Source organism: Oryx dammah, unplaced genomic scaffold (genome assembly GCF_014754425.2).
Source record: "Oryx dammah isolate SB20612 unplaced genomic scaffold, SCBI_Odam_1.1 HiC_scaffold_1, whole genome shotgun sequence".
NCBI classification, from domain to species: Eukaryota; Metazoa; Chordata; class Mammalia; order Artiodactyla; family Bovidae; genus Oryx; species Oryx dammah.
Genome location: NW_024070185.1, coordinates 92,141,519 through 92,160,717, shown reverse-complemented (window position 1 = coordinate 92,160,717; position 19,199 = coordinate 92,141,519). Strand labels below are relative to the sequence as shown.

The window sequence follows — 19,199 nt, the reverse complement described above, 5'->3', positions numbered from 1 at the left end:
TCACTTTGTATTTGTTCTTTCAGTGTTTCCTGTTCTCGTTGGCTTTTATCACTTCCACATTGGTTACCAGCCAAAGCTACTCATCTCATTGCTCTTCTGCTTTGCCGCAGCCCTTCCTTTATGGGGAGGATTATTCACTCCCCTTTCTCAAATAGCGTTCTCATTTCATCGTACTCACAGTGGTCCCTTACTACTTTTTACTTCAAGTCCACATACATCTGCTTGACTGTCTTTCAGTTGGTTTCCTTTTATTACCAGCTCAGTTCTTACTAGGTATCACTCTTAGATATTTTCCACAAGATCTGCCCTTCAGTAATCAGCATTTTCTCTCTCTGTTACATTATTCAAATTCCTACTTAAATTTCTACCTCAGCAATACTTATTAGCCACCAGTCTCTGCTCTCTCTAAATGTCCTACAAAATATATGTTTCTATATCAGAAATATGACATCTCTTTACTCTGTATAAACTCTTGGTTAAAATTGCCTATAGAATTAATTCTAACCTCTTTAAGATGGCATGACTGGCCTTTTGTAATTTATTCTCCATCTACTTTCCTAGGACTCATGTCCTGCAACTTCTTCCTTAGATTACCTTGTCATTTGTTGTTCACTACTATAAACCAAGCACCAACCAATGACAAAAAAAAAAAAGTGTCTGACAACTTTTAAAATGAACAGATGAATTCAATGGACATTTATAGAATGCCTACCTTATTCTAAGAATCTATGTTCTGGAATACAAACATGGATAAGATGTGGGCCTGTCCCCTAAGGGTCCATAGATGAATAGAGATGACATGCATAAAGAAATTAACCAGAGGAAGAATGAAAGGCATTATAAATAATATATTGCACAAGCAAGGACATGGAAGATAAACACAGTGTAAGAGGCAAGAAGTAGCAAGATTTAGTGTAGGATAAGCCAGATTATGGAACATTTTATGTGCCATCTTGAAAAATTTGTTATCAATTTTGAAATATTAGTGTTCTCTTCTACATCTTTACATCTTTTCAGTGTCTACTCCCTTGTGTATTTCTACTTATATTTTAAACCCTGAATTTGATCCATTTCTGGGAGAATTATTTTCAGATTCTTACGTAATCCCTTAACCTTTTATCTAGACTTTACTTCTAACCTGTATTCCTACTGTGACATATCTTCTGACATTCCTCAGTACCTAGCACAATATTGGTTGAATATGAATAAATTTAGGAGATTCATTTGCTGCTTTCTGATTAAGGTAAAGGAAAAGAATAGATTTAAAAAGTCAAAGGACTTGGAAAATGTTGAAATATACAGCATAATCAATAAACTATTCACATTATAAGATTCAACAAGCTAATGGTGGTGATTAGTTCATTGATCTGATATTGAAAAATTTTTTACACCAGTAGCAGTGTTCTATTTGTGTGATGCCACCAGTAACCACCTATTTCAAATGCTAAAAGAAGATGCTGCTTAAGTGCTGTACTCATTATGCCAGCAAATTTGGAAAACTCAGCAGTGGCCACAGGACTGGAAAAAGTCAGTTTTCATTCCAATCCCTAAGAAGGGTAACACCAAAGAATGTTCAGATCACCCAACAGTTGCATTCATTTCTCATGCTGGGAAGGTGATTCTCAAAATCCTTCAAGATAGGCCTCAATAGTACGTGAACTGAGAACATCCAGATGTAGAAGCTGGATTTAGAAATAGCAGAGGAACCAGAGATCAAATTGCCAAAACCCACTGGATGATAGAAAAAGCAAGACAATTCCAGAAAAAAAACATCTATTTCTGCTAAAGCCTTTGACTGTGTGGATCACAACAAACTGTAGAAAATTCTTAAAAAGATGAGCATACCAGACCACCTTACCTGCTTCCTGAGAAACTTGTATTCAGGTCAAGAAGCAGCAGTTAGAACTGGACATGGAACAATGGACTGGTTCAAAATTGGGAAGATATATGTTAAGGCTGTATATTGTCACTCTTTTTATTTAGCTTGTATGCAGAACACATCATGCAAAATGCCAGGCTGGATGAATCACAAGCTGGAATCAAGATTGCTGGGAGAAATATCAATAATCTCAAAGATGCAGATGACACCTCCCTAGTGGCAGAAAGTGAAGAACTAAAGAAACTCTTGGGGAGAGTGAAAGAGCAAAGTGAAAAAGCTGGCTTAAAACAACATTCAGAAAATGAAGATCATGGCATCTGGTCCCATCACTTCATGGAAAATAGATGGGGAAAAAATGGAAACAGTGGCAGATTTTATTTTCCTGGGCTCCAAAATCATTGCAGATGGTGACTGTAGCCATGAAATTAAAAGACATTTGCTCCTTGGAAGAAAATGTATGACAAACCTAGACAGAGTATTATAAAGCAGAGATATGACTTTGCCTACAACAGTCTGTATAGTCAAAGCTATAGTTTTTCCAGTAGTCATGTACAGATGTAAGAGTTAGACCATAACAAAGACTGAGCACCAAAGAATTGATGCTTTCAAACTGTGGTGCTGGGAAGACTCTTGAGGGTCCCTTGACAGCAAGGAGATCAAACCAGTCAATCCTAAAGGAAAACAACCCTGAATATTCATTGGAAGGACTGATGCTGAGCTCCAGTACTTTGGCCACCTGATTCAAAGAGCAGACTCACTGGGGAAGATCCTGATGCTGGGAAAGATTGAGGGCAGGAGGAGAAGGGGATGATAGAGGATGAGATGGTTGGATAGCATCATCGATTCAATGGACATGAGTTTGAGCAACCTCCAGGAGGTGGTGAAGATAGGGAAGCCTGGTCTGCTGCAGTCCATGGGGTCACAAAGAGTTGGATACGACTGAGCAACTGAACAACAACTACAACCAGTGGCCACTGTGACATTCATAAGGAATCTGCCATGGAATGAGCATTAACAGCTGCTGGCTTCTCAGAGCTCTCAGCCATATACTTTTCCTTGTCCTTTCTCTGTTGACCTGTAAAATAAAAACAAGCTTCTACTAATGCTGGAATAGCTTAAGTTTCAGGTTGAAAGAATACAATTCAGGTATAACCACATCTCTAGCTTCAGTCCAGGTATAATCACACCCTTCTTCCCACTCCTTTGTTATACACACAGACTTACGTTACATGGTGTTCTGTTTATTCATTATATAGTTGTCTCTCCCCACTGTGAGCACCATGTCAGTGGTCTTAGCTTATCAGGGTCTGTAAACCTTGCCTCCAGTGCAGTTCTTGACACAGAGTTGTTCTCCATAAATGTTTATCAAATGCATGAACTACTACATGAACATGTAAAGATTATTAAGGTGGTTGTTTTTTCTAAATCAGAGAATACTCATTCTCTGTTTTTCAGATTTTTCAAATGAATGTTGGTGGTTGTTTTATTGTTATTTTTGCCCTTACTTAAATTCCTAGAGATTTGTGTGATAACTCAAACACTAACATGCACAGAAACTTAGAAATTACCTTGATTACCATCTCTTTTCCTTTTCTCATTCCCACCTTGTTTCCAAACACTGACTTCTACCCTACTTCTGTTGCACATCCAGTACATGGCAGACAGGAAATCTCTGGTTTATTACCTTTCAGTCTCCACCCTTCCTCTACTCCATTTTCCTCAAATCCCACTCATTGTCATAAGGGTGGGATCTTGCCCTTGGGCTCCTAAGGGACTACAGACCAGGGCAGTGTAACATCAATATATTTGTAAGAGTTTGAGGGCATTTCCCTTCAAAACATCAGCTTTTATGGGACATTCACAGTAGAGTTCAGGGGTCTTCAGAAATCCAGATCAAGTTCTATTTATGTCCTTTGTCACTGGACAAGGAAGACCATGTCACCAAGTCTCTTCCCTGTCCTTGCTCTTTTGACCTGTAAAATAAAAACAAGCTTCTACTAATGCTGGAATAGCTGAAGCCATTTCAGCTATTTATGGCTTCAGCCACCAAGCCATTTCAATATCTCCTCTCCCAATCTGTGGGTAGTTGCTTGAAAAAAAAAAATCCTAATATACTTTTGTTAAGTTACTTCATGTTATTCAACAATTCCATATTATTATCATCTCTGTTTTATAGACAAAGAAGGTGGATCATAGAACTAAAGATTAGAGTAGCACTAGGACTAAAGTCCATCCGTTATTCAGCAAATGCTTGAGTGCTCACAATATCAGTGAGCAGAACAGCAAGAAGTTCTGCCTTACAGAGCTTATACTGTGGTGGATATCAGTTCTTATTTTATTGATTGTAAAGTGTAACTTTTTACAGCACTCTTATTCTGACTTAGTAGTAGCTATCAGTCTCAATGCCTCAAATAATTGTTCTTTCCATGTGATTGCTGAAGCCCTCAAGTCATAGAAACCCCAGCTGGCCTATTTCACCAGATGCTTGGGCATTCTCAGTCATGCTTAGACTTACAGTGGGTACTCAGGCTTAGGTCAAGAACAAAAGCTGAAGCATTTTAAACACTGCTCACAGGGAATGAATTCTTAGTGAAGTAGCAATGTTCCACTAGGAGTAAATGCTGTAACAGGCTAAAGGGTTAAGTTAAGTTGCTCGGTCGTGTCTGACTCTTTGCAACCCCATGGACTGTAGCCCACCAGGCTCCTCCGTCCATGGGATTTTCCAGGCAAGAATTCTGGAGTGGGTTTCCATTTCCTTCTTGTAAATATTCCTAAAAAGTAGATTGGATTTAGTATAGGTAGAAGTCTTGAGCAGGTACAACAGGAAGAACTGCTCCTGTTAGGGTTGGTTGGTGGGATCTTTTTGTACAAAAAAATGTTGCCAGCAATTCTTGGAAGACTAATTTAGAATAATTTTTATTTTGTATATTTTTTAGTAGTTAATGAGATCTAGGAGTGTAATAACCTGGTGAGAATTTGTCTGCAAATGGCAATCAAATTAGTCTTATTTATGAAGCTCATAAATAAGCTATAATTCAGCATTTTATGTCTAGGGGAATTAAAATGGGGGGTCATGCTGTTTAAGAGGATAAGGGAATTTAACTATACACTGGGGAATTTAGAGCAGATTTATGATGAAGATATATCCTAACTGGAAACTTAATTGTGATTTAAATTACAGGTCAAGCTGTGCAATGTGTTTTCTTTTTAGGGGAAAATATTTGGGGAGATAAAGTGTGCTTGTTTAAAGAAGAAGCAGAAAGTTAATGAAAAGGCAGATTGCATTTTCTGTTTTTCTCTTAAAATTTCAAGCTGCTGTAAGTCGAATCACTCCTGAGTTCCTGATGATGGCTGTTGCGAAATTTCTTTGTTTTACTTTCTTTGCGTTATTCTTGCCCTCTATTCCAGAGCAGTTATTTTACTTGACAGTAACAAAAAGTGTAGCCAGCATTTCTGCCAGCAAACTAATATGGAAACCAGAGATAAGGTATTCTCAACTCTTCTAGAATTGTGACATCCTATCATTTTAGGCTGACTCATAAAATCAGCAGCTTCTGCTCATAGAAGGGCCTTTGAAGAATTATAACCACACATTTTTCAAATGGGGAAATTAAGGCTTCTAATGATTTTCTTAAATTTACTCTTTATCTCAAATAAGTCTATTGAGGAAATAAAATATATGTATGAATGATTTCAAAATATAAAGAAATTGCTTTCTGGTGAAATAAAAATTCAAACAGATTATCAGAGGTTGGCTATGTAGCAGAGATCTTTACTTGGAAAATAACAGTCTCTTACAGCCCAGACCTTTATTCTCTGACATATCCCTCTCCTTCCAAGAAATACGTCAGTAAGGACAACCACCATTCAGGATTCAGTTGTGTATGGGGATGGAGTCTGGGGTGGGCAATGGCGACAGAAAGCCTGAGAGGGAATGGGAATGATCTGCTCCTTTTAAAGCTCTGAAAGAAGGTCAAGTCAAGAATGGAATATTTAAATAATCCTTGACTAGAATGTTAAGAATAATACTGGAGAAAGGATACAATATGGTGAAAAGAGAGAAGAATATAGCTTACAAGACACAGCGTAGGTCAAGAAGATCCTCCGAGACTCACAGGTGTAATGTCCTCTGTGCCAAAAAAAACACATGGCACTAGAGTGGAGTGTCCCATCGGAATTCCTCCTCTTATTCCCCCTGCCCCACCATCCTCCACCTTAGTTTCTCTATGCCTTGTTTGAGAAGCAACCTGAGTCATTTACTTAAAGGACCTTTTCCTCATATGAGGTAAGCATGTAACATAGGATTGGTGCAGGTGCCCAGGAGTCCACAAAAAGAAAAAAATCAAAGCTGGGAACATAATCAAGAGGTACATCCTTGGAGGTTTTCCTAGATAGCATTTGAGCTGAATCCTTAAGGAAAAATATGCCTTCGACAGGTGGAGATAGGGAATCAGCAGTCCAAGTGTAGAAGATTACCTGGTACAGCCTTCCTATAAGTTTATTAGAAATTTATACTCCTCTTATAATGGCTGCTGATCCACACCACACAGAATCCCCCCTTGGGACCAAGGCATGAGACCCTCCAGTTCCCAGGAGAGCTGGTTGCAGATGGCTCACAGCTGAGCCTCTTCCCTAACATGGCTCTCCACGGAAGGAAGCTGCCTGGCTGAAGTTAATCTCCTCTTCCAGTGACTGGTTGGTGCAGGGACACAAAAGCCCCTTTGCTTCAACCAGGATAACTATAAAGGGCCATCGCAACAGCTTCTCAGGCCATGAGCCGAAGCCTTGTGACTGCACCATGGTGTGGCTTCTCCCGCTGGCCAATTCTGTTTTCTGCACTAGGGCACGGGTGTTCTGGACAGCGCTCCCAAATAAACTTTCTGCACACAAATCTCTGTTTCAGTCTACTCTTTGGGGAACCCACCTAAGATAATACCAGATAAAATTTGAAATACTATAGGCTATTTTAGGGGAATTCCCTGTGGCTCAGAAGGTAAAGAATCTGTCTGCAATGTAGGAGACCTGGATTCAATTCCTGGGTCAGGAAGATATTCTGGAGAAGGGAATGGCTATCCAGTCCAGTGTTCTTGCCTGGAGAATCCCAGGGACGGGGGAGCCTGGTGGGCTTCCGTCTCTGGGGTTGCATAGAGTCGGACACGACTGGCATGACTTAGCAGCAGCAGCAGCAGCAGCAGCAGCAGCAGCCTTAAAAGCAACAATGGTTTATTTCTTGTTCATGCTATATATCCATTGCAGAGGCAGGAGACATTTCTGCTTTTCATAGTCAGTAAGGAAGCAGCCATGACCTAGAATCCTGTGGATCCCTGCTAGAGGGAACAAGAGCTCTGGAAGGGACAAGAAACAGAATTTAAAATACTTCATCAAAACTGACACATACCACCTATACTCACAATTCACCACAACTATTTATTACGATGCATGCAAGCTATGCATGCCAAGTCACTTCAGTTGTGTCTAACTCTTTGAGACCCTATGGACCATATAGCCCTCCAGGGTTCTCTGACCATGGGATTCTTCAGGTAAGAATACTGGAGTGGGTTTCCACAAGGGGCTCAGGAAATGCAATATCAAAATGTGCCTGGAAAGGCATAGGGTCAGAGGGGAGAACTGGACTCTTTGGCAGGGTTTCCCAGGTGGTGCTAGTGGTAAAGAACCCATTTGCCAATACAGAAGATTTAAGAGACCTGGGTTTGATCCCTGGGTTGGAAAGATCCTTTGAAGAAGGAAAGGACAACCTACTCCAGTATTCTTGCCTGGAGAATCCCATGGACAGAGGAGTCTGGTGGGTTACAGTCCACAGGGTCGCAATGAGTCGAACACAACTGAAGTGACTTCACTAATGACTAATGGAAGATCTTGGAGTCTAGAAGCTCAAAAAGGAAAAGAAATAGGTTAAATTGGTAGTTGAATTTTCAATAAAAAAGAATCTTAGTAGTAAGTAATCATTGATCCTTTATTATCTTTCAAATTATATTTGTGCTATTGTTTTTATTTTATCTATTCTGAAAATATGTACTAAGTATCTTCTAATATTTGCAAAGTGCTGTGATGGTTACTCTTAGGGAAAAAAACTCTGGATTTGTTTCTTTAAAGACACATATTTAGTTGGAGATAAAGGGCTTCCATGATAGCTCATTTGGTAAAGAATCTGCCTGCAATACAGGAGACCCTGGTTTGATTCCTGGGTCAGGAAGATCTGCTGGAGAAGGGACAAGCTACCCACTCCAGTATTCTTGGGCTTCCCTTGTGGCTTAGCTGATAAAGAATCTTCCTTTGATGCCGGAGACCTGAGTTTGATCCCTGAGTTGTGGAAGATCCCCTGGATAAGGGAAAAGCTACCCACTCCAGTATTCTGGCCTGGAGAATTCCATGGACTGTATAGCCCATGGGGTCACAAAGAGTGAGACACGACTGAGCGACTTTCACTGTATAGGAATTCAAAGTGTACAGAAGAGAGAATTAAGAGAAGATGGCAGGGGTAGGGGGTTGAGGGGGCGTGAAAGGGTGGGCAGTGTTTAGTGGGTGTAAAAGAGGGAATTGTTACATACTGAGTTTCTGTGCTTAAAGCTAGAATGGACCTTCTGCAAGTATATTGGAAAATACCCTGCTGATCTGGGCTATACGAAAGGGACAGATAAGCAAAAGTATATGTTATATTATTGCTTTTAAGTACACTTCTTGATTTCTGTTTTCCCCCTCCCAGTTCAGGCCCTTTAATTTACAATTAAAAATTTCCATATTTGTGTGGTTAGGATAAATGATTGTGAACTCAAAGGTGATATCGTTGCTCCTTGAAATTAGGAGCCCTGCTTTTTCGGTACTCTGTACATTTCCTTCTAAATTAATGATGATTTATGTTGATAATTATAATATATTGCTCCTCTAATGCCTCTAAAGCAAGTTTACATACTATTAAAGTTATTTCCACAATATGCTCAAGAGTTAGGTTCAGGGAGTTTTAATAAAATTACTCCCATACCATAGATAGAGGGATTGAGACTGAAAGAATTAAAGTAATTTTATCATGAGAGCAATAATTTGTAGCTGTGAACAAGCCACCCTAAAACAGTGGCTTAAAATAATAGCGCTCATTTCTTTGCTCACCTGAGGGGTGATACTTGGGGTCTCTCAAGCAGTTGCAATCAGGTGATGGCTGGGGCTGAGGTCACCTCTGAGGTTTGACTCGTGTTTGATGCCTGGGCTGGGAAGTCTCTAACATCCAGTGTGAGGGCAGGTAGGGCTTCTTCAGGCAAAGCTCTCTCCATGGGCTCCCTACATGGACTCTCCACACTGGGTGTGGGCCACCCTGGGAAGGGATGTGAACTGGGGACCTGTGGTTCTCTGCAGCTGAAGCCATCTCTGAAGATGATGGCAGCCGTGGACTGCCTGCCAGCAGGACTCCCAGCAGCTGAGGCAACACGATATTCATTGAAGGAAGATGATCTCACTTTTGTTCCAAATCCAGTACCCTGACATTCGCATTGTCTCCACTGATTTAACAGCACTAGTCTGTTGACATTAATACATGTTAATTGTGAATTATACGGTGAAAATAAGTAATCCCATTGGGACACTTCATTAAACAATTATATAGCATTCTGTGTGTATTTCTATTATGGGAACATGCTATTCCTCACTAATTTGTAAGTTTCAATGAGCTCACATCCACATGAGCACCCAAATCTTACTTGCTTCAAGCTCCCATCCACTCCTCCAACAACTCGAGCTCCTTTATTCTTACAGTAACCATCCTCCAACATATGCGGGCATACCCAAGAGATGGGGACATGTGGATTATGAGCCAGTTGAGGCAGCCACCTGCCATCAGCCTACATGTAATGTTCCAGGCTGCACTATCAATGCTCCTATACCTAATTCCATGCTTGTTGCAGAGGAAAATTCACGGCTGGACACCAAGCTCCAGACTCCTATGTTCCACTGCTTAATCAACATTTCCATTAATATCAAGGCAGCATCTCAAATTTTACTTGTTCAAAAGAAAACACTTGGTTTTTCTCACTAAAATTTTTTTAAATGACTACATTTCAGTAAATGGCGTAACCATTCTCCAAAACCTAGACGTCATTCTTGATTCCTTTCTTTGTTAGCCATCCTGGATACTAATATCTAAAATTACCTATTTACTAATCTACTTGTTTATTTCCTATCTCCTCCTTCTAAAATTTCAGTTCCATGAAATCAGAAAATCCATATGTTTTGTCCTCTAGTGTGTGTCCAGCACTTACAAACACTTAGGACTCTGACTTAACATAGAGGGAAGGCACTAGGCAAATATATGATAGATGAATCTGTAAAGAAGTTTAATTAGTCAATTAATTTCTGATAACCGATTCAGGATTCCACCACCACCAGCCTTAAAAATTCTACAGAAATGCTGCTCCAAGATGACACATCTCTGCTCTAAGCAGAGATACCTCTCACTGGCCTTAGAATCAGACCATCTTTTATCACCATTATTTATTTAAAACCATCTACTCTCAAGATTTGCTGATGTCACAGCCAAGGTTGCTACTATAATAGGGATTTCCTAGCTGCTGCTCCAAAACTGTTCTGCACTTATTTTAACAGCACCATGTCCAGTGATCTATGCTGGCATGAGCCAGTATTACTGCTGCCAATATGCAAGTACCTCTGCACTTGTGAAGTATGTTATGTTCAGTTGTAAAAAGAAGTGTTCCACAGGAGAGTTATTTGGGTCCCAAATCATTACTGAGTCTAGTGAAACAGACCTTTCAATTAACACAGAGCCCTTTTTATTCTCTGTGGATGTATATACAATCTTAGCTTGGGTTAGAATGGATACAAATAAAAACTTAACACTGAAAGGGAACCATCTCGTTTCAGAACAATTCCTTTCACTCTTAAAAACAATTCTCTTGCTGAAATGCTATTGTCCCTTACCATAGTCTGGCTTCAATTTATCAGCCTCCATCCTTCTTTCCTTTCTTCTCTCTCTTTCTCCTTCCTTAAAAAATAGTCACAGAACACCTAATCTGCTATGTACTGAGGAAAGAAAGATGAATTCGTCTATAATTCCAAGGTACAGACACATGCTTGAAAAGATGCAAAAAAAAAAAAAAAAAAGGCTTCAGGTTTATGACAAGTATATGTTCAAGCCAAAATGGGTCACAAAGATAGGAGAGGTCAATTATTAGTGAGCAATTAATGAATTCTTAATTCAAGATGAGAAACAAATTGTGTCTGGCAATAGGGTTAGGGTTTTTCCCCTTCAGGGTGATGATGAAGCGTTGGAAGTGAAAGGAGAAAAGCACGTACAGGCAGTGGGAGCAAAACACAGCTGGGTGGCTTTCCTTGTGAAGCACTATAATGTGTTAAGTCAGCCTAAGTTGGACACCCAAAGATTTGGCTTTGTCTTCAATTAAAAACGTATGACATGTGGATGTCTGCTTGATTGTGTCCAACTCTTCACAAACCCATGGACTGTTGCTCACCAGGCTCCTCTGTCCATGGTTTCAGTTCAGTTCAGTTCAGTCACTCAGTTTTGTCCGACTCTTTGTGACTCCATGAATCGCAGCATGCCAGGCCTCCCTGTCCATCGCCAACTCCCGGAGTTCAATCAAACTCACGTCCATCGAGTTGGTGATGCCATCAGCCATCTCCTCCTCTGTCGTCCCCTTCTCCTCCTGCCCCCAATCCCTCCCAGCATCAGAGTCTTTTCCAATGAGTCAACTCTTCACATGAGGTGGCCAAAGTACTGGAGTTTCAGCTTCAGCATCATTCCCTTCAAAGAAATCCCAGGGCTGATCTTCAGAATGGACTAGTTGGATCTCCTTGCAGTCCAAGGGACTCTCAAGAGTCTTCTCCAACACCACAGTTCAAAAGCATCAATTCTTCGGTGCTCAGCTTTCTTCACAGTCCAAGTCTCACATCCATACATGACTAGGTATATGCAATTCATACATGGAGAAGGCACCCCTTTATTTCTCTTTCATAAGTTTTTCTGATGGATACTTAGATTGGAGAAACAGATATTAATAGAATTTTATCATTGAATTTTATTTTGTCCTTTTCAGTTACAATTAGAAAAGGTATGATAGTGGTTTTGCCACTTGCTAGCAGTGTGACACTGGGAAACCAATCCCTTTATGTTTAATTTTTCACATTTTTCTTATCTGTAAGTCAGTAGTGTTGAACCAACTTTTGAAGGTCTCCCCCTGCTATGGAATTCTGTGGCTGTAAGACTCAAAAGGGGATAGAATATAAGATGCAGAGGACCTATATAACATTGAGTCTAAAGCTCATATTTACACAATATTATTTCTAGGAACTCATTACAAAATTCAGTTTTGTCTAGCAAATGCCAGTAAAGTCTGAGAGGAGAACAACCTAAATTAAAGGGAGTCATTTTGGAAGAATGATATAAGAGAAGCAATACTTTTCTAAGCAGAAGCACTGTATTACAGTCCATGGTTTGCTAGTTTCTGGCTGTGCTGAAAAAAATACTTTCCTTTCCTGATTCCCAGTTGTTTCTCCTGGAATAAATGAGGCTACTGGGAATTGAAGAGATTAATATATAATTATATCAGTATAATGATATATCATTGAAATATATCATTATAATATCAGACAAACTTGATGCTACCTAGAAGGTCAAAATCAGAACAGGAGGCAAAACTATCAGTACTCATGTGTATGTGAGCTCTCTACTATCAGCAGTTAAACATTCTTTCCTCTCTACTCCCAAATTCTCCTAGAAAGCCTCCTTTCTAGGCAATGGAGGGAGGAGGGCAAAATTTTGATGCTCCTGGTGTATAACACAACACATACCAAAGGTGTCTCCTTCCAAAGACAAAATAAGCTTCTCAATATATAGCCTTCCTAGGAGAATTTGGGAGTAGACAGGTAAGAATGCTTAACTACTGATTCCCAGACTGCAAAATACCAAGAACCATGCCCTGTGAGATCTGTATGCTTATTTTCAGAGCATTCATCTGGATATAGTCTGCCTTTAACAAATCATACATAACTTTTATATGGGAACAGAGAGAGGTCCCATTCTTAACATTCTTGATTTCTTCCTCTCACAAAATAAACATCTTCCTTGCTTTGATCCATGGTGCAGGAACTGGAAGGTTTAATCAGGATTCATGATCTTAATGAAGAATCTGGCAGTTACCATCGTTGAGTACTACACTGAGGTCTGAGTCAAGAGACACATTGCAGATGTCATTATATGATAACAAGAAAGCACATAACTTATTACTGAAAGAAAAATTTGGAGAAAGGGAACTCTCAACAATGGCAAATGAATTGTGAACTGGTAATATCTAAGAAGCATATTCCCTACAATTCAGCACCGGTTTTTGTTTGTTTGTTTGTTTTTAGCAGAGAAACTCTTCCATGTGTGCAAAAGGAGATATGTCCTAGACTTTCTGGCAGAATTGTTTGAAAGGGGAAAAATAAGAAACAATTGCAGTATCCATCCACAGGAGAATAAATAGTGTCATATAGACATAAACCAGAATGTTACAAAAATAATGCAGTCAAAATAAACAAACCAGAGCAACACATATATCAATATGGATAAAGATCACAAAGCAATTTGAAAAATAATACCTATAACATGATAGATAGCTCAAAATTCTGCAAAATTGTAGTATATAGTTTATAGATAAATACAAATAGAAATATTAGAAAACATAACTATAAATAAACACACTGAGTTATTGAGAGTAGATTATCTGTGGGAAGAAATGAAGGTAATGATAAAATGAAAGATTTTAGAGAAAATCCCAAAGCAAATATGAAATACTGGGAGAATATGATAAAGCTAGGTGCTAGGCACATGATTTTTATATTATTCTACATTGTTGTCTGTGTTTTTTGAACCATTTCATAACTGTGAAACAATACTTTTAAAAGCTTAAATATTGTATATAGCACATTCAAACTTAGTCATTTTTCTTATATGTATGAAAATTGCTTTTGACACTATGAAAAATAAAAAGCCAATCAAAAACATTAGAAATACTGAAGTGCCTGCTCAGAGTTCTGTAGAAATATGTGAATCTGTACCAGAAGATTAATTAGAGAAATTTCATTATAGCAAATTACATTTTCTTATTGAATGAAATTTTATTGATTTTCATATGATTCAAATCCCAATCCTGAATTTTACTACATACATAAATGTAAATATTCAATTTTATCTTGGAAATGCTGGGGTTTTTTTTTTTTTCAGATTATTGTTTCAAAGCTCTCTGACAAGATAAGGTGGCTTCTATTTATAAAACTGTAAGTATAATAACGTCAGCCTATCTGTTTGGCTACTAAACATGATGTGTGCTTTATCCCAGCAAGTAAAACTCACGAGAATGCATTCTCACCATGTCTATCCAAGACACGCTGAGGAAGTGAAGTTCGAAGGTGTTATGTTCCTGCCGATTTCTCTTATGGTAAAAATCCTTGAAGCATGAGAAGTGTGTAGCCACACTGATTTTCTCCCAGCGTGTGATGCAGAATTTATATACTCTATTTTGATCCCATAAAAGAAAATCTATTGCCAAAAATAATAGTCCTGAACAAATTATATATTGAAAATGATCAAACACCTCCTTTTAAAATTCCCACTTTTTATATGACATAAAAATATAAATTAGGAAATAGGAGTTTAAAGGAAAATGGTTAAAGTTGTCATGACTTTTAGCATCAATTTTTATTTTGCTATACATCTTATATAATTTGAGTTAAATATAATTTTGAGGCAATAATGTATTTAATTGCATATTTTATTGAAATATTAAAAAATTATTTTCCAGAAAGTCTTCTAGATTATATGTTTCTATAATCCATTCATTTGGTGTTTCTTGTGGACTTACTTTGTGCAGGATTTGTCAGGCTGAGATGTGTAAAGAAATGTAATTTAACATGTATTGAGTATAAATATATATTTAAAGCATTTGCTAAGGATTTTAATCAAATATTTTATGAGTTCTGAAATGTAGGTATTCCAATTATGCTGATTTTGGCAGTTCCTCCCTTCAAGAGGTGGACTCTATTTCCCACCACTTGAATCTGAACTTCTATTATGATTAGTTCTTAGCCAACAGACTATGATAGAAGTGACTGTCATTTCTCAGCTTAGGCTCAAAGATACTCACTTTCTCTCTCTTGGCACTGGCTCTGCCATGTGAGAAAGCTCAGTCTACCTTAATGGAGGGTGAGAAATTATGTGGAAAGAGTCTAGTTATCCTAACTGAGACTTCCCTACATCATCTATTGCCTGCCAACTAACAAATACATGAAAGAACCCAGCCAACACCAGTAAAGCTGCCTTCTTGATACAAGTCTCATTAAAGATACATAAGTAAGTGGAGCCAAAACCAGAAGAACCACGTAGCTCACTCATAGGCTAAAGAGCAAGAAAAAATCCTTATTAAGACACCGAGTTTTGGGTTTATTTGTTACACAGCAATAGGTGGTGCTAGTGGTAAAGAACCCACCTGCCAATGCAGGAGACATAAGACATGCAGGTTCTATCCCTGGGTGGGGAAGATCCCCTGGAGTAGGAAATGGCAACCCACTCCAGTATTCTTGCCTGGAAAATGGACCCCATGGTGGGCTACAGCCCATGGGGTCGCCAAGAGTCTGACACAACTGAAGCACTTAGCTTACAGTAGTTAATTAGCACTCTGATCTTAGAAACGTGATATAATTTAGACTAGAGAAGAGTACTGAATCACATCTGTACAACTTCAAAGCCCATGTTCTTTCTATACTCTGTATGGAATAAAAAAACTGAAGTAGAAGAGACTAGAACAAAGTCATACAGCTATTCCAAAGAGGTAGAAGTTACTTTGACTCAAATAATTAATAAATTTGTCATAAGGAAGATATCCTTTGGATTAGGCTCCTAATAGTTAAAGAAGGAAGTCTGCTGTTGAAGTCTGCTGATGTAGTAGGCTAAGGTACAGGAGCAAGAAGGTGAAAATCATGGTCAAAAATGGCATATAGCCTGTAACATAACAGAGCTGTGGGAGATAAGGCCCTGTAAGTGTTTTTTATTCATGTGTGTGTTAGTCTCTCAGTTGTGTCCAACTATTTGCAGCCCCGTGTCCACCAGGCTCTTCTGTCCACGGAATTGTCCAGGCAAGAACACTCTAGTGAACAGCCATTCCCTTCTCCAGGGATCTTCCTGACCCAGGGATCAAACCCAGGTCTTCTGTATTGCAGGCAGATTCTTTACTGTATGAGTAACTAGGGAAGCCCTTTATAAAATTCATACTGGATTTTTAAAATTCAGGTGAAAATTTATATGGAAAGAAATATTTCTTGGTTTTAAGCAGAAATAGTAATTCATTGAGTTTTGATTACATGGGTTATAACTGATTCATGTCTTAAAATATGCTAATGTTAAAGTGTACTTTGTAAAAGAAAATTAAGGTTTAAAGAAGAAAATATACTTACCCTTACCCTGGTGGCTCAGATAGAAAGCGTCTGTCTACAATGTGGGAGACCTGGGTTCGATCCCTGGGTCGGGAAGTTCCCTGGAGAAGGAAATGGCAACCCACTCCAGTACTCTTGCCTAGAAAATCCCATGGACGGAGGAACCTGGTGTCCATGGGGTTGCAAAGAGCTGGACACGACTGAGTGACTTCACTTTCAAATGACTCAGTATAAGTGAAAGATCATAGCTATAGGGAGAGACAATATTGGATGTGAAATTCACCTTAGCCATTTACAACACAGATCCAGACAGGATACGTAACTTCTCTGATTCCTAGTTTCCTAATCCATAGAATAGAGATAATGGACATTTACTTAATAGGACTGTTGGCAAAATTAGATATTAGTGAAAGTTGATCAGTCATATCCGACTCTTTGCGATCCCATGAACTACATTGTTCATGGAATTCTCCAGACCAAAAGACTGGAGTGGGTAGCCTTTCCCTTCTCCAGGGGGTCTTCCCAACACAGGGATCAAATCCAGGTCTCTCGCATTCCAGGCAGATTCTTTATTGGCTGAGCCACCAGGGAAGCCCAAGAATACTGGAGAGGTTAGTCTATCCCTTCTCCAGGGATCTTCCCCACCCAAGAATCAAACCGGTGTCTCCTGCATTTGCAGGCAGATTCTTTACCAACTGACCTATCAGAGAAGCCCATATATAAATGTCTGACACATAATAAGCACTTGAAACAAAGTAGCTATTTTTTTTTTTTTTACAAAATTAGAATTTAATACATTTAAAAAGTCCCCTTAGAATCAAAGAGTAAATAGTGACCTTATGAATAAACTCAGTGCTACTCTTAAATTCAGGGGTCCTTATATTTATTTATAAATATTTATAAATATAAACATATTTTTAAGTTATTTAACTTATGTTAAATAAATATAAATATAAATAAATGACCTCCTCATCTTAATTAGTATCTCTACTTCCTCTATAAGATGAAATGCAGAATGATACGTACCATGTTTCAACATCAGAAAATATTGCTAGTGATTTTGTGCTAAGAATAAAGTATAATACAAATCCCTGTCAGACGTAGTTGAAGAATAAGCCAGGAAATTGGGAAGGGGCTAAAAGAGGGATAGGATGACTTTTTCTTCAGAGGAGTATCAGCTCCCCTTAAAACCTTGTCATGCTCTTAATAGTCCTTATTTTAGGGAGCTGCAATCTAGAAGGGGATCATGAGTCTACACACCAATAATCACATAGGGAACAAAGTTGAATGTATTTGTTAAAGAAGTAAAATCAAATGATGTATCTTTTTACAACTAGTAAATTAGCTTATATGTGCAAGTTTGTGTTGAAACTACAGCACTAATGCACATTGCCCTGAGGATGAATTAATAGTCATTTTTTGAGAAAACCAAATAGCAAAAAGTTTGAAATAGTTCCCTGGTGGCTCAGACGGTAAAGCATCTGCCTGCAATGCAGGAGACCCAGGTTCGATTCCTGGGTCGGGAAGATCCCCTGGAGAAGGAAATGGCAATCCACTCCAGCACTCTTGCCTGGAAAATCCCATGGACAGAGAAGCCTGATAGGCTACAGTCCATGAGGTCGCAAAGAGTCAGACATGACTGAGTGACGTCACTTTCACTTTTGAAAATTTTAAAGTTTTTGAACCTCTTATTACTATTGTTGAGACTCTATGTTATTTGAAAGAAAAATGAAAAAATCATATGCAATAGTACTCATTGCTAACTTAATTATAATAGTGAAAAACTGAAAGCAGCCTAATATCTGAAACTGAGAAATGGTTCAGTAAATAGCACAGTATCAATTTGTAGACTATAAACTACCCATTAAAATGTACTGTTGTGAAGAATAGCAACATATGTTTATAACATACTGTCAAGTACAAAAAAATTAAAGTGTACACTGTACTTTCAAATGCATAAAATTTGTTTTCTTATGATCAAGAGCATATAAAAAGTAAAAACAAAGGATTTGTTAGTGAGGTGGGAGAAATTTTATTTTTATGTATATCTTTTATTATTGGTATAATGCTGCTTGTGCTACAAGCAGAAGACAGAATTAGAAATTAATAAAATGGAACTAATTATTCCCAAGTCATACTTTGGAGGCACCTGTAAGTTGATTCTCCACAGTTTATCAATATCAGTGTCATTTCCTATTTCCCCTGAAATGCTTCATCTCCTTTACTCAACAAATTCAATTAAATGTTCTTGAATCAGTAAACTGACATCAATTTGAAATAAATGCTATGAGGATAACAGACTTGAATTTATGTAGTGTGCATTGGGTAGAGTTTAGATTGAATGATAAAACAATTATTTGCCAGTTCCTTAACACTTCAATACATCTTAGATGGGGTAAAAGAAAAACATGGATTCTGGAAAATGGTGTTTTCAATGTCTTGTGGATCATTTTTGAAAAAAGAGAATACTTTTTTCCCCAATAATAACACTTGTATGGACTTTAGCTAATTATATTATTCACATTTCCCATGAAGTTATACAATTCTTTATTAAAAATATAGAGTTCTTTTTTTCTATCACATCACAGAAAGAACCATAATAATACTGATCATTTTAAGGAATCATTTTTATGCACCAAATGCTGATTTTTAGGATGTTTTGATCTGAATGCCAGCACTAACTTCTGAAAGAGACAGTACCTGATTTGAGTTTATCTATACACTAATACGGTACCCCACTCCAGTACTCTTGCCTGGAAAATCCCATGGACGGAGGAACCTGGTAGGCTGTGGTCCATGGGGTCTCTAAGAGTCGGACACGACTGAACGACTTCACTTTCACTTTTCACTTTCATGCATTGGAGAAGGAAAT

General features: G+C 38.3%; 1 non-coding gene across 1 annotated transcript; it reads left to right on the top strand.

The window, feature by feature from the left end:
* Window positions 1-17,781: 17,781 nt before the first annotated feature.
* Window positions 17,782-17,853, top strand: TRNAC-GCA. Its single transcript has one exon. It is a non-coding gene; the product is annotated as a tRNA-Cys (tRNA).
* Window positions 17,854-19,199: the final 1,346 nt, after the last annotated feature.